A 12,762-nucleotide genomic window follows, 5' to 3' on the forward strand; every position below is an offset into this window, starting at 1 on the left:
CATCTTACTTACCTTGATGAAATTTATATCTCATTATTTACTAATTATTCATGACCACATCTTTCTCTTGTATTATTTTGAAAGCTTTTAGATGATAGGAATTTGATCTCAAGCATTTTGAAATTTTCAATGTTTGGACATTGCTTGATTAATGTCCACATTTATGTTTGTTGTTGTTGTTAAGTGCTGCTAACTTGGGTCTGACTCGTAACAACCCTGTAGAGGGTTTCTGAGGCTTTAAATCTTTGTGGAAGCTGAAAGCTTCATCTTTCTCCCATGGAACAATAGCTGGGTTCAAACCACTGACCTTGTGGTTGGCAGTCCAGTGTTTATCATATGAAGCCACCATACTCTCATTGTTGTTGTTGTTGTTGTTTAGTGCCTTCGAGTCGGTTCCGACCCATAGTGACCCTGTACAGGGTTTCCGAGGGTGTAAATCCTTACGGGAGTAGAAAGCCTCATCTTTCTCCCGCGGAGCAGCTGGTAGTTTCGAACTGCTGACCTTAAGGTTCGCAGCCCGATTCGTAACCACTACGCTACCAGAGCTCTTTACTCTCATGTAGGCAGTTGAAATATTTGTAGGAATATATGAATCAAGCCATAATGTTTTCATTATTATTATTTACAAAGCACAATAGCTTGTATATGTGTTTTCCCATTTTTCAGACTATTTAAAGTGGATATACTAGCATTTGTCTCATAAAATTAAGATGATTATGTCTTAATTTTATCTATCCACTTAATTTCTGCTTAAATTTACATCTGAATGTCTTCAGATGTAAAATGCCACAAGAAAATAAGATTATTGTTACTTTAATCATAACCAGTTTTCTTGCACAAAGTCAGGAAGGATTTCAGAGCTTTTCAAATTGATGAGTGTTAGTCTGGCAAGCATTGAATTCTGGCCCTCAATTCTCAAGTTGTCAGACTATTTCACAGTCCTGCTGCATGATGGAAAGCTATTGAATATTACTCAGACATTGACCATTATGTTATCTTCTTCTGGCAAACATTCAGCACCTTTCCGTCAAGATGAGCTTCTGCTGTTTCTCCCTGGTTTTGTATATTTGGAAATCCTATAGAGGAAGTAGGTACCCACACTGAAAACTTTAGTACTCTCATGTTTGGCAACTCTTCTTTCATGGTAGGTGGCTCAACGTGGTGCTTTTGAACACACGGCCCCAGTGGGAGCCCTATTATCTGCTAAGTATTTCTAGAAATGTTTATACAGAACATGGAGCACAGCAGGTTTCCCCTCACCCCTACACTGACAGCTAAGCCTTTGAAATGGCAAATGCATAGACCTCCTGAGCATCTCCAGTTGGCCCCTGCTGTTGACATTTTCAAAGTTAACATATAAAATGATTCCATTGAAATAATATTTTTGAAGAAATTGCTGCCCAAACTTTATTTATCAAGGTTCACAAATTAGCTCTAGAATGACATTTGACTTAGGTAGAAAGTGTGAGTTTAAAATGAAAATCCGATAGATTATGTTCAACTAAGTCCTATGATGGTGTCCAAAATGTGTTGTTAAGCTTCAGCTGAGGCTGGATATCAACTTTCTTGTATAATTTCCAAACATGTGGCATGATATGTTAGAGCTAGCTGCCCACTCAGAGAACTTCTTGAAGAATAATACCTTTACTTTATTTCCTATTTCTTTCTTTATTTTTTATTGTAGTTTGGGTGAAAGTTTACAGAGCAAATACATTTTCCATTCGACACCTCAGATATATTTTCTTTTGTGACATTAGTTGTAACCCTCTCAGTGTAATAGCACCTGTTCTAGTCTTCCCTGTTTTCATTTGTCCATCTTTTCTGCCCCTTTCTTCCTCTGAATTTTGTTTTTGGGTAAATATTGCTCTTTTGGTCTTGCATAGTTGATTGTACTAAAGAATATATTCCTCTCTGTTAGCACTTTTACTTTAGAGGTAAAGCTCTTGGAAGATATTTGAAATAACTCCAGAGATGGGATATTTGAACATCATTGGGGTGACTTTTTCCTCAATAGTTTAATTAATTCATTTTCAGTATGGTAATTGTAAATGATGTGAGCAGTCTGACTATATCAGATCATCCAGAGGCCATGGTGGATAATAAGACAGCTGTTTATTTGATATGCAGGTTGTTGCTATTGTTAGTAGTCTCAAGTCAATTAAATTCATAGCAACCCTATGTGAGCAAAGTATAACTGTTCCATAGGGTTTTCAAGGGTATGACCTTTCAGTAGCAAAAAGACTTGTCTTTTGAGGTACTCTAGCTAGAGTCAAACCACCAACCTATTGGCTGGTAATTGAGTGCTTAGCTATTTGTGCCCTCCAGAATGAATGATAAGAATTTAACCAAAAAAATCAAACCACTTCCATTGAGATATGAAGATAGGTATAGTCAATTGCAGAGTGGGGAGAATTATATGCACCATTACGATTACAGTCATCCTCCCTGCTCTACCTTTTCTTTTTCCTTTCTAGTATTAAAAGGAGGAAAATGTGGGAAAAGAATCCATGATATGTATTAAAAGAAAAAAAATTAAAATTTGTCAGATTATATACAAGTTAGTGGAGTCTGGTTCTAATATGATTCTAAGCACTATAGGATAAGCACTTGTCTGTAGGTTGGTTTGAACTGCAAGGTCGGTGGTTCCAACTCACTAGCAGCTCCTCAGAAACCCTATACAGGGTCACCATGTGTTGGAACCAACTTGATGACACTTAACAACATCAACATATGCAAGTTAAAGTTATTAGCATAATGAGTAAAAATGGGTTCCTCTACAAAGTCACCTTCTTTAAAGCGTCTCCCAACTACATAAAAACTATCTGCTCCCTCCTAGCACAGGAGCCAAAAAGAGTTAAACTTTTTAGGTAATAGCATAAGAGAGGTTACTTTATTTTTGGTGTTAAAAGTCATCTTAACCCAAAATACAGGCAGTGTCTCAGTATCATAGATAATGCAGTATCCATTAATTTCAAATTAAAAAAAAATATTGATCAAGTGCCCACTTTTTTCCAAACCAAGCTTGTTGCTGTTGAGTTGATTCTGACACATGACAATCCCTTTATGTTTCAGATTAGAACTGTGTTCCATAGGATTTTCAATGGCACTCAGAAGCAGATTGCAAGTCTTTTCTTCTGAAGTGCCTCTGAGTGAATTTAAACTGCCAACCTATCAGTTAATAGCCAAATGCTTTGGCAACATGTGTCATACAGGGACTTCTTGCTATGTTCCAGGCATTGAGTATAAAGCAGCGAACTAAACAGTCTTTGTTCTTTCATAGTTTACATTCTTACAGGAGGAGATGGAAAATTAATAAATAAATTAAGAAATTAGAAGTGCTAATGAAGAATAATTAAACAGGATGAGGGAAATAAAGTGTTGGAAGTGATGGGTGATGTGGTGATGTTTTGTAATTGATGGTTAGCCTACGTATTGCAATGTTGTTGTTGTTAAGTGCCATCGAGTGGATTCTGACCTATTGCGACCCTGTATACAGCATTTCCCACAGCATCTGTTGGGTTTGAACCACCGACCTTGTGGTTTTCAGTTCAGTGCTAATCATACACCAGAACTCTGGGCATTGCAATGAGACTTGAAGTCTGCCCAAGCAGCTTCAACATTGCTCTTGTTTTTTCTGGAGAACAGTGTGTCCTCATAGACAGGCAAGTCGAACACTAGTTTGTGTGCCATTTTGTCAGTTGCTTGTGCTGGCCAAGATCTCAGCCCTCAGCTTCTACAAGAAACCATTTATCCCATCTTGTTAAAATGTCAGCGAAAAGATGGAGATCCCCAACAAGATGGATTGGCACCATGGCAGCAGCAATGGGTTCAAGTAAAGCAGCAATTGTGAGGATGGAACAGGACTGGGTGGTGTTTCATTCTGTTGTACAGAGGGTTGCTATGGGCCAGTATCGACTCAACAGCACCTAACAACAATAATAACCCCATCTTGAAGTAGACTTCTATAGTTCTTGTTATAGCTCTGGCTTAGCTTTGCATTTTTTGGTAAGTCAAATTGAAGAGACTTTTATTAAAAGCCTTTATGGAAAAAGAGTATCAAACAATAGTTGAATCTGGTTAAGAACCTGGTGGATAACCTGGAACAACAAGAGTACAGGCAGCACATCTTGATTCTTTTGTTCATGTTATTTGAGTCATTCTTTTTTTTTTTTTTTTCCCTTCCAAAGCAAGTTCTTTATTGTCCAACCAATCACCAAGTCTTTAATGAGGCCTAGCACTGCATGAGGTACATCGTACTAAGTATGATACAAAAGTACACAACACAGTCCCTGCCAATTCAAGGTGTACAATCTAAATATTTCTCAAGAATTACTCCATGGTAACAAATCACATCTGGACTTAGTTGTCAGTATTGCAATGAACATTCTTTAAAGGAAAATATTTAAACAAAAACATTACATTCTACTTATCAAGGTATGAAAGTTTTCCCTAGGAATTTCAATTTTCTTGTTGTCAATAAGCAAGGTTTATCCCTCCACATTCCTCCACCTCTGAAACTTGGATACAGACTTTTTAAAAAAGGAATTTAAGGTTTAATAGTGAAAGTGCTTAGGTACAAATCTGGACACCAATTGTCTGTGCAAGAGAACGCTAGCTATAGAGCAACCCTAGACCCTAGCATTGCTCATTCTTATGAACATTCTGAGGACAAGAGAAAGCACGAATGCTGGGAGTTCAGAAGATGTTATTGCCATCCCAAAGAGGAAGCCACAGAGACTGGTCTAGACTAGAGAGGCATTTTTCATAACAAAATAACTTGGGGGCCACATCAGGGGATATGGAGACTCTCATTCCCCACATCTACCTCTTGATTCTGGCACAAACACCTCAGAACAGGTGTGTGTTTCTGGGAAAGAGAAGCTAATCAAAACTCTAAGTTGGACTAAGATCACTGTACAGGGTACTGATTCCATCCTGGGAGGGGCCTTCCTGCTTCAAGTTTAGCACATTCAGCACAGAGCAGAGAAGTGGGAGCAGCAGCCTCATGAGCCTGACCTGAGATGGCGACGCCAGGACACACACATGACCTGGCCCTTCACGTCCTTAACAAGACCCTTTGCTCGACTGTGGTCATCCTTGTTCACTTATACAAATGGTTTCCACCTTAGAGAGATGAATAAAGGGAGGAATTGGTGTTAAGGAAAGGACTGGAGAATTTTCTAGTGTTAGGGAGTCTTGATACTCCATGTAATGAAAAATATTGCTGATTCCTTTAAATAAAGCATGTTGAACCAGGAAGTCTGGGTAAAAATAGAACTGTGGGAAAAGTTCACACTTGCAGCAAGCAAAGCCCTTTCCCTTCTGGAGACTCACATGCTATAAAGCCCTGGAAAAAGAGCTGCCATTCTGGCAACAATGGGAAGAATTTCACCAAAGACCTTTAGCTGGCAGAGATAGAAGACAAAGGGCTGGCCCACACTCCTCTAACAACTGCAAAATGATCATGAAAGCTATTGAAATGGAAGGTAGCGTGTAAAATATAACACTGGTTTTGCTTCAAATATAATATTAGTTTCCTTACAACATGTATAAAGCACGGTGTGAGAAAGCTGCTCCCACTCCCAGCCACACACCCACACTTGGCTCCTCACACGCACACATGCATACAGAAGAGGCCGGCAGATTTTGCCTTAATGCACAGAGAATGGACCACTGCCAAATGATCACTTCCAGTTTTGAGATGGTTGGAGAATCAGTCCGGGCCTTCATACAGCCCATCTCCACTTGCAGCACAGGTAGCCTGAATATACCAGTTTCTCTGGCTGAGGAAATGTAAGCCAAGCTTGTTTGTTATCTCAACTGCATTCACAGCATTGGGAAGGTCCTGTTTATTTATAAACATCAATGAAACTGCATCTCTGAGTTCATCTTCTGCTAACATTCTTGTTAGTTCTTCTCGGGCCTCATTGACCCGCTTTCTGTCATTATTGTTTAGCACAAAAATCAGACCTTAGGTGTTCTGGAAATGATGTCACCACAAAGGTCTGATTTTGTCCTAGCTGCCAACATCTCAGACTATGAAGCTGATATTTTTATATTCTACTGTCTCCACACTGAAACTTATTGTGGGGATGGTGGTCACAATCTCACCCAGCTTCAGTTTATACAGGATAGTGGTCTTTCCAGCTGCATCCAAGCCCACCATAAGAATTCTCATCTCTTTTTTCACAAATAGACTTTTGAACAACTTTTCAAAGATGTTCCCCAATGTAACTTGCTTCTTTTACTTGTCCCGGTTCTGAGGATACCTACACCACGGCCTCTAAGATTCTGGTTCTTCTCAGCACAATGGAGACAGGTATCTTGAGTTATTCTTGAGATTGGGAGTCTAATGGGTAAAGACTTCCTTTTATGATTAGGTTTTCTAACTGCAGCCTAACAGCTAAGGAATTTGTCAAGGAAATTAGGCATTCATTAAACAAAAATTGATGTATTTTCACAGAATTTGTGGGAAAAGACTTTGATTTGATTGACTTTTCATATAGATCAAGTAGGCAGTTCTTAGAAGTATAATTTTAAGGACAATGAAAAGTTCTGCTGTCTTCCCAAACAACTTTCCTATAGGATGTTGATTTATTCTTCATGTAGTGGACACACTCATTCAATAAATGTTCATTCAATAAGCAACTTACAACAGCTATTGTTTTGGGCAGATTCTGTCCCTTGTTAAAAATCATGACGTTCTAGAAAGTGTCAGACATTGTTACCAGTTTTTTACTTTATGCTAAGATTCAGATTTTTGTCTGTTGCTACAGCATTCAGTAGAGGAATAGAGAGGTGAACAGAGCTTGATTTTACAGAACATGAGATGGAACAACGAGTAGGCTCATTGGACAAATTCCTAATTTTGATGAAGGCCAAGACTGACTGTTCTTTTGAAAGTTACTCTCATAGTAATTTAACTTATGCCTCTTCTAGGTGGGATAGAAAAAATAGTCCCTGGGTAGTGCACAGCTAATGCAGCACCCAGCCATCAACTTGTGAAAAATCAACCACTGAAAGCTCCATGGAGCATAGTTCTCAGAAACACATGGGATCACCATGAGTTTGCGTTGATTCACTGGCAGCTTTTTTTTTTTTTTAATGACAAAACCAACCAATTGAGAATAAATACTGTAAATCCTTATTACTGCTGGACCATTGGGGACCGGATGAATATTAGTCTGCCTATATTCAACTTTGGAGTCCTGGTGTGGTGCTGTGGGTTAATGTGCCAGAATGCAAGCCGTTTGAATTTCAAGCTCACCAGCTGCTCCTTGGAAACCCTCTATAGGGTCGTTATGGTTTGGAACCGACTTGATGGCACTTTACAACAATAACAACATATTCAACTTTGATTTCCTGGTTATCAAATAACTTGAGAAGGACACCAAGGAATAAACTCATTAAGAATCAAAATAAAGTAAATAAAATGACCTTAAGTAATGAAAACCCGTAAAGATCTACAGTCTCAGAAACCCTGTGCTGGGTCGCTACGAGTCGGACCAGACGCCACAGCACACCATCACCACCACCAAGTAATGAGATATATCTTCTTGGCTTTAGTCATTAGGTGTGCTGAGTTGATCAACTTCATGTTTTCATGGCAATTTTCTTTCTTATGCTTGCTAATTTTAAACTCATGACTGTCTTTTTAATAACTTGATGGTTTGTTCTTGGTATAGAGCAACTACTTTTATTTTTAATAGAGTTTTCAATCTCAGAGATCTTAAAAAACTTACTGCATATATGTAGAATTGTATTTGATTTGCATTTAAGAATTATGATGTATTCCCAGTATCACTTTTCTATGAGTTTAAGTACTCAATATAATTTCATCTGACATTATGTTAATTATTTATAATCATGCTAGTTAGTACCTTGACGTTACCAAGAAATTGATGCTTATCATTAAAGTGTATACCAAAAAAAAAAAACCACACACACAAAAAAACAAACTCACTGCTACTGAGTTGCTTTTGACTCATAGCAACTCTATGTAGTTTCTGAGAATGTAAATCTTTACAGGAGTAGAAGACTTCTTTCTCCCGTGGGTCAGCTGGTGGACTTGAACTGCTGACGTTGTGGTTAACAGCTCAAAATGTATAGGAAAGAAAATACACCATTTATCAGAATGCACATTTTATATGCTCTTGGAATAATAATATGGAAATTACTATTTTCTTGTTTTCTTCGTCTGAGAAACAGTGCTCTGTTGTGAAAAGTTTAAAGGCTTAGGAGACCATGGATCCTTGCTTGGTATTGGCTTCATTCTGGATTATGCCCCTTCTCTCCTCTGGTTCATTGTTTCCTCATGTGTAATATAAAGGATTAAACTAGATGGGTTTCTAGGATCCCTTTTAGATGTAATCTACTAAAAAAAGAAAAAAGGAGGATTTGGCCTCATCATATTTAAGTTATTCTATAATGGGTAGCAGGAGCTTTGGTAGCATAGTGGTTATGAAATGGGCTTCAAGGTCAGCAGTTAGAAACTACCAGCTGTTCCGTGGGAGAAAGATGTGGCATTCTGCTCCCTTAAAGATTTACAGCCTCGGAAACCCTGTACAGGGTCGCTATGGGTCAGGACCAACTCCATGGCACACCACCAGCACCACCGCCTCCATAATGGGAAACAATGGTACACCAAGATATCCTAATTATTTTTGTTGTTAATAAAGGCATGCTACCTAGTTTCATGCTCATTTATGAATAGTTTGAATATTGTGAACATGTCTTGATTTGTCTGCTCATTATCATGCCTGTGGCTTTGGAATGATTGTAGTTATAGTGTCCTGTTTCCTTGCCACAGTGATGGGGAAATAATCTAGCCTATTCCCCTCCCCTGGCAGTGATTGGTTTAGGGTTAGGCACATGACCCTAAATGTCCTATTAGATTTGTTTTGTGGAATTCAAACATGGAAGATACTTTTTTGGGGGGTTGTCAACCTGGAAAAGTGTAAATTTAGAGTTTGTTGTGGCCATTACTGTGGAAATGGTTTGCAGACTTAGAGTTTAAAGACACGATGTTGACAGTTATAAGAACTTCATTTAGACATCGTCAAATATCTTCTGAGGTCATAAACCTACTTAAGTTGAGAATCACTGTTGTAGTTCAACTGAAGGAATAGAACATCCCCACTCCTTTATGGTTTCTCTAGGTCATGCTTGGGACTAGAACCAGGCTGTTTCTGTCTTACTCACCTCTGAATTCCTGGAATCTGTATCAGTGCTGTTATATAGTAGGCATCAAGTATCTATTGACAAGTCAGGTGACTCTTTTATTCTGACAACCAATTTTTAATAAACATGTACATATATTTTATCACTACCCTTGTCTCTGAATAAGTCCTGAAAGGTCCATTCTCTTTCTCTTCACATCCATATACATCACATGTGTTAATCCTTTCCCTCTTGGCACAGGACAGCACCTCCTATGACTCTTCTGCTTCAGGTGCTGATGGTACTGGCTGTTCTGGGGTACCGATGGGCTCCTGGTTCTAGGGAAGTGGCAGTTTCACATGATTAAGAAACAGTCATATCAACAAGGCCAGCCAGGTTCCAGGCATTTGCAACCAGTCTCTGCTACCAGTACAGCTCCCGTGCCAGACACCCAACCTTAAGCAATAAGGTCAATTTCCTGTATCCAGGGGATACAGCTCTTGGACTTTGTCCAGTGGCCTTCTATAAGGTTTTAATATAATGTTATTTACAGGAATTTAACTAGATGTACATGGATATCCTAGTGTGATGATGTGTGATAAGGCTGCACGGTCGGTTTAATCCACAAGGTTGGTGGTTCAAACTCACCAGCCACTCCTTGGAAACCCTATACAAGTTGTTATGAGTCAGAACCGACAAAGTAGCACTTAACAACAGTGTATATACAGATGTGTATCATAGTGGTTGTGCTACTAACCTCAAGGTAAGTAGTTCAAATCTTCCAGTCACTCTGTGCGAGAAAGATGAGGCTTTCTGCTCCCATAAAGATTTATAGCCTTGGAAATCTCATACAGAGTCATTGGGAGTTGAACTTACTCTTAACAAACACTTGGCACTTAACAAACAACTATGGATTGTAAGGACATCGCATGTATATAATGTGATCACAGTGTTCAAATCAAACAATGTCCTATTTCACAGACTGTATCATGGACATGAAGTGGTGCATGTTGTTACTGTTAAGTGCTGTTAATTGGTTCCCAGTCATAGTGACTGTATACGGTTTTTGACATTTGTAAATATTTGTGGAGTAGAAAGCTTCATCTTTCTCTTAAGAAGCAACTGGTAAGCTCAAACCACAGACCTTGTGCTTAGCAGTCCAGTGCTTATTCAGCAAAACCACAGCACTCTAAGAGATGCATACCTGTATATATATATATGGGGGATTTCAAAACATTTGTGGAAAATTCCAGTATTTTTAAATTCCATTTTCCACTAATTAAAAAAAAATTTTTTAAGTTATTTTTTATTTTATTTTATTTTTATTTAATTTAATCCACTAACTCTTTGAAGCTCCTTCTTAGGTATGTGTTTTATGTTTGATGTGTAAGTGTATATCTACCTATATCAAGACAGGTCCTTACAACCCTGTCACACACCTTTCTTAATTTTAAACTATTCAGTGTTCCCATGCTCTGTTTGAACAACTACCTCTTGGTCCATGTATAGAGATAAAATTGATGCTAAAAAAAAAATAAAACCAACCATGTACATATATTGCTTTTGTTAAGGGTCAATGAGTTGTTAAAGGTCATAGTGACCCTGTATAGGGTTTCTGAGGAGCAGCTGGTGTGTTTGAACCACGAAACTTGTGGTTAACAGTCTAGTTGATCCTAAAGAAATAAGCATGTAAATACATACAACTGTGCATATGTACAAGTTATATACATGGACATGCTCACACACATAACATATGTTTGAAAGAGCTTCAAAAAGTTCATGGAAAAAAATAAGTTATCCTTAAATTCCATTTTTCCATGAGCTTTTAAAAAGTTGTTTTGTATATGCACATATACACTTGCATATATGTATGTATTTGTTGTTGTTATGTGCTGTGGAGTCGGTTCTGACTCATAGTGACCTTGTACAGGGTTTCTGAGGCTGTAAACCTTTACGGGAGCAGAAAGCCTCATCTTTCTCCGGCAGAACAGCTGGTAGTTTCGAACTGCTGACCTTGCGATTCCCAGTATACACAACCCCTTTTAATTTCCCATTAATTTGTTTTTCTTCTATCATTCCACCAAAATTATACTTGACAAGGTAATTTAAAACCTTCATGCTGCTAAATGCTATGATCATGCACTTTCCAGATTTACAAGAGGCATTTGACATGATTATTTCTTTTTTCTTGAAGTCCTTTCTTCACTTGTCTTCCATGCGCCACAATATCCTAATTTTTTTCTTGATCATTCTGTTAAAAATTTTTATTGAGATATGATTTACATACTATAATTCATCCATTAAAAATGTACACTTTAATGATTTTTAGTATATTCACCGATATGTTCAACTATCACCACAAGCATCTTATAATAATGAGATAATATAAATATTATACAATGACACTGGTGATCATTTTATAATATTTATATCATCACACCATCACTCATCTGTCAGTTTGTCATACTGTGGTGACTTGCTTCTTGCTGTGATTCTGGAAGCTATGCCATGGGTATTTTTAACACCAGTATGGGTGGCGCTTTAAGGAGCTCTGGTAGCGTTGTGGTTACAAATCCGACTGCTAACCTCAGGGTTATCAGTTCGAAACTACCAGCTGTTCCTCGGGAGAAAGATGAGGCTTTCTGCTCCTGTAAAGGTTTACAGCCTCGGAAACCCTGTACGGGGTCGCTATGAGTCGGAACCGACTCCACGGCACATAACGACAACAACAACAACAACAACAACAACAACAACAACAACAACAACAACAGGAGTGGTGCTGTAGGCTAATGTGTCAGACTGAAAAGTCGTTTGAACTGCAAGTTTGGTGGTTCAAGCTCGCCAGCTGCTCCTTGGACTCCCTGTACAGGGTCTCTATAGATCAGAATCGACTTGAAGGCACTTAAGAACAACATCAGGGTCAACCATGGTGGACAGGCTTCAGCTGAGTTTTCAGACTACACAGACTAGGAAGAAGGAGAGATGGACTATTTCTGAGTAATATTTAGTCACTGAAAACCTTATGAATAGTAGTGGAACACTGTCAGATAGATCAAGAATATTAAATATTGAAATATGATGAAGAGTACCAGAATATTGTTAGATATAGTGCCAGAAGATGAGCCCTTCAGGTTGGAAGGCATTCAAAATGTGTCTCGGTAAGACCTATTTCCTCAAAATAGAGTTAACCATGATGATGCGAATGGAGTAAAGCTTTTGAGACCTTCATTTGCTGATGGGGCACAACTCAAAATGAAGAGAAACAGCTGTAAAAATCACAATTAATAAGGAAGACCATAGAAGAATTGATGCATTTGAGTTGTTGTGTTGGAGAAGAATATTAAAGGTACCATGGGCTGCCAAAACAACAACAACAACAAAAACCCAAACCAATCTGCGTTGGAAGAAGTACAGCCAGAATGCTCCTTGGAAGCCAGGATGGGTCAACCAGACTTCATCTCTCAGACTCTGGCTATGTTATCAGGAGGGTTCAGTCCTTGGAGAAGGATATCATGTTTGGTAAAGTGGAGGTTGGGAGAAAAAGAGGAAGACCACCAATGAGATGGGTTGGCACAGTGATAGAAGCAATGGGCTCAAACACAG

General features: G+C 38.5%; 1 pseudogene; it reads right to left on the reverse strand.

Annotated features, from left to right (window-relative positions):
* Positions 1-5,608: 5,608 nt before the first annotated feature.
* LOC102829015 lies at positions 5,609-11,277 on the reverse strand (annotated as a pseudogene).
* Between the last annotated feature and the right edge of the window lie 1,485 nt (positions 11,278-12,762).

The sequence above is a fragment of the Chrysochloris asiatica genome, unplaced genomic scaffold, assembly GCF_000296735.1.
Source record: "Chrysochloris asiatica unplaced genomic scaffold, ChrAsi1.0 scaffold00303, whole genome shotgun sequence".
Classification (NCBI taxonomy): Eukaryota; Metazoa; Chordata; class Mammalia; order Afrosoricida; family Chrysochloridae; genus Chrysochloris; species Chrysochloris asiatica.